The following is a 4,292-nucleotide window of genomic DNA, read 5'->3' on the forward strand; positions in this document are numbered from 1 at the left end:
TGCTGAACACAGAAATTTTTGGTTCTTTATTCAGGGTGGGGAAAAATGAGGTATTTCAGAGTGAAGTGGTTGTGGAGAGTCTAAGCCCTGAAGGCAAGGTCCTGGAATGTTTGCTGGCTGCAACTCAATACAATGCCTGGAGAGGAAAGGAAAACAGAAATAGCCTGGGAAAAAAAACCTGCTGATAAGGAGGCCACAAAGTGGAACTGAACTTTGGCAGGTTGGTTATTTAGGCTCGGTTACCAAGACTTTCCAGGACTAGGATACAGAAAACTGGGAGAAAACCTGGTTTCTCTTTCTCCAAACGTGTTTCTTCCTTCTGTCTCTGGGACAGTCTGTGAAAAAGAGTAAAGCAGAAGAAACCAGAGGGAGTTATAAGACTTTGTGAAGCATTCTTCCCGAATCCATCTGGGGTTGCAGTGCTCTTGGAAAGATGCCTTATGGAACTTCGGACACCTATGGACAGATGCATGGTCCTAAAATCAGCGCTGCTGGAATCTTGGGTGCTCCTCCAGCCCCTTGTGTATCACCCAAAGAAAATGCCATTTCCCATTTCTATCCAGTGGTGGGACCCAGTGGCTGGCTGCTGGATCACCATGGTGGGGGATTCCAGCTGCAGGGCCTGATGTGGCAGGTCCAAAACCCATGGGCAGAGCAGAGCAGAGCAGGGGCGGTCAGTGTGCCCAGGTCACTGTGCCCAGGTCACCACGTAGGCACCTTGCCAGCGAGGTGTGATGTCAGGATGGACTTTGGCAAAGGGTGACCAGCCTGCCCACAGGGTGAACTCTTCTGGATGGAAGCAGGATGAAAGCAACAGGGACTGTTGCATCAACGCCTGCAAACGTCAATTTTCTTCTCTCCTAAATGACCTTCAGCTCCAAAAGTCCCGTTCCTCCCCCCCACCATCTTTTCCTGCCTTGTCACTCTCTTTTTGCCATTGTAGTGGTAGGGAAAGCAGTGACTCTGCCAACAAGCTCCATCAATCCTTCCCTCTAAGAGAAAAACTCAAGGGGGATGAGCATTTCCCACATAATTGTACTGGCGGCACCCAAAAGTTTCCAAAATCCCTGAACAGAGAGATTTCCTGGGGCTGTGTGGGACATACTGGTCAAGAGACCCCAGGTGTGTCCAATGAGCACCTGAGGGGGCCCTAATGTGCTTTAATGACCCTAATGAGCCTCACCTGTGGTCTCCACCCAAGCCCATGGCTAGGGAGCCTATTTAAGCTCAGCCTGGAAAATAGATGAGTTTTTTAGGCTATGTTATAGTTTTGGTTTTTGTTCTGTTTCTGCTGGTTCTGGATGGACCCAAAGCTCTTCTGTACCCTTGCTGCCCTGGAGAGTGTTGATGGAGATTTTTGTGAGGACCCAGCCTGAAATTCTTCTAGAAAGGCCCTGTAGGTGAGGGCACTACCAGTACTGGGCCACCCTAGCTCATCTCCCTGCACTGTGTGTGACCGTGGATCATCTAAGGAGCTGTTACCATTCCCAAGACATCTACCTCTTCCTCCTGCTTCCCCTTGGCACATGGCTCTGAGGTAGGTGGGATGTGTTCTGGCACTCTTTACTGTGCAATGGCTTTTGTTGGGGAGGTATTTTGAGCACTTGAGGTCTGCCCTTAGAGCTCATTGCATAAATGTTGTGAGATAAGAGGAGCAATGCTGTGCAAAGACCCTGGTTTTCCTACAAGACAAACAGTGTAGGAGATGATTTCTGTTCCTGCAAAGCAGCCAATCACCTGCCCTGTGAGCAAGGGCAGGAAAGTGTATTGACGGGTGCTTGTGTTAACTGGTTAAAAACCAGACAATTTTAAGAGAGAAAAAAAAGAAAAAGGTTAATTATGCTCAGTTAATTTTGTGTTTTTAAAGGTTTGGAGCTATTTTATTTGTGATTTTTTTTTTTAATATATGTACAAGTCGGGTTTTGGACCAGACCTATCTATCTATTTTTTAAGCTAGCTCACCTAAGCTGGGTCTGTAAGCCAGAAATGCCCCCATCCCAAGTCTGTATTTTTAGGCAGTTGCTTAGGAATTTTCTATGCAAGCACATAGATTGTGCTGCCTATGGATTTTGTGGAGGAAAACAGTCTACGCCAGGGCTGAGGCTGTTGTGAGATGTATAAAAAGAGCTACTCCCCACCAGCCCCGTGGAGAGGCAAGGCACTGTCTGTGTGCTTTGTGTTTTATTGTCTGGAGGTTGCCAGGCTGCGCTTTCCAGGACAGCCTCCTTTTTATCCTCGTTTTGAAAAAATCCCTGGCTTGGCCCGCTCCTTATGAGCTTTGGTTGCTCAGGAGATTGGGTCGGGGAAAGGAGGAGAGTCTGAACACAGCGAAGTGGTAGGAGCTGGGTTTGCATCTCAGTCTGAGGCATCTCAAAGCCTGATAAACTGAAAAAAAGATTTTGCTGTGTTAATGCACAAATATATTTTTGTGCAATTTTTAGAAAATAGGGCTGGGATCAACCTGGGGAGATTGTCTGGCCCAATTCGGTTGTCTGCCCTGCTTTGCCATGAGGAATGGATGCCTGACCTCTTGCAGACAGTGCTGCTGATAGATTTCTATAGTGAATTTATCCCAGTACTTTGCTGCTATAAAGAAATGTCCTCTTGCTGCAATTTCCCCCTATTACACCTTTAAACCCAGCCCCAGCTGAGTTAGAATTTAGTCCTTTTTCCTCAGCTGCCTCCCTATTTCCTTCCTCTCACCTTCCAGGTCCTGTTTTCCAGACCTTGTTCTCCCCGCCTTCCCTACCCCTCCCGCAGTGCTCCATCCTCTCCCTGCACAGTTCATTACTTTGTAATCTCAGCAACTGCTAAGGAAACTTTCTAATCTTGTTAATTGGCAATGCAACTGCTTTTAAATTCAGTTTAAAAATAGGTTTTGAAGTCAGGCTCTGCCCTTGCTATTGATTTGAATTCTTGATTGAGTAAATTGTTGGTGCTTAACAAGCTCTTTGCTGCTTTAAAGCCTTTCTCCAAGGGTCAAAGAATAACACTGACAGGGAGTGAAGGAGCGCTGCCCAGTAGTTGCTTAGAACAGAGTGTGTTAAACCAGGTTTCTTTAAAAGTAGTTTTGAGTAAGTGAAATTCAGTCATTTGAATTACTTTGGGAAATGGTCCATTTAGGATAGATCCACACTGACAGAAGCTGTTTATCTGAGGTCAGTACATGCTTTGATCAGTGCAGGGCCTTCCCCTCAAGAAAGAAATGAATGCATGAGCCAAGCCCAGCAAGGTAAAGACACAAGTTCAGCTTAGAGAGCTGCACAGGTGAAATCCCATGGATGTGCCTGGAGCATGGCCCTCCCCAGCAGCTTTTCTTACAGTTAAATTCTTAAAAAAGCTAAAAGCTGATGCTCAGTACTTTGGGATCTGGCTCAAAACTGCGGAGAGGATGAACTCCCTTACTGGAACTCAGGTAGTGGAGTGCCCACAAGCCAGCAGCCAGATTGCTTCTTGTTCAGCGTAAATTCAATGGGTTGGGTTGTTTGTTTGTTTAAGTATTGTTAGAGATGCTACAAGTGGAAGAAGAGAACAGAAGTAGACTGGAGCACCACTGGCACAGTAACTGATATTTTACTGTTCCTCTTTTTCTTTTAAAAATTTATGTAGATAACATGAACTTTTTAACTCTGTGAGAAACACTCTTTTTTCTCCCTCTCTTTCGAAGAGATATGCAAGTCCTGAGCCGTTGGGCCAATGCTTGCTGCATTTTGTTTACGTTTTTACAATTAAACAAGGGGCTGATAAGATTGACAAGGAAGCTACAACTCAGGAGCTCACTAGACAGCAGCCTCTAAACTCCTTGGGTGATGCAAAGAGCAGTAGGGTATGAAGACTGTTTTCCAGGGCAAGATTAATCCATAATAACATGCTCACTGACATAAAAGTCACTTCTTATAAGCCATTTACTATTCCCTGAAGTGCAGGAGCTGGAGTGTTTGACAAAGCCTTGGCAGAATGAGGAAGAATATTCTTGTCAGATTTTTCCTTCTCTTGTGCCAGCAAGAGCAATCCGTCATCTTTAAGGGTTTTGTTCCTTTGGGATTGTGTGTAGTTTAGACGAAAAACAGTACCCAGAAGCATTAATTATTTAATCTGCACTGTTTTTTTCCTCGACGTGTGAGGTCTGAGTATTGTGCTGGGAAGTGAGGCCAATAAAACTTCTGGGAGTCGGACTCGGAGCTTGAAAGTTTTAGAGTTAATGCTCTATGGTCAGAAGAGGGGGAGACACCTTCCTTCAGGATGTCTCTCCAGGGAATGCTTTTGCCAGGTTTTCTCTCGTAACGGCTGAA

Source organism: Corvus brachyrhynchos, unplaced genomic scaffold (assembly GCF_000691975.1).
Source record: "Corvus brachyrhynchos isolate BGI_N302 unplaced genomic scaffold, ASM69197v1 scaffold66, whole genome shotgun sequence".
NCBI classification, from domain to species: domain Eukaryota; kingdom Metazoa; phylum Chordata; class Aves; order Passeriformes; family Corvidae; genus Corvus; species Corvus brachyrhynchos.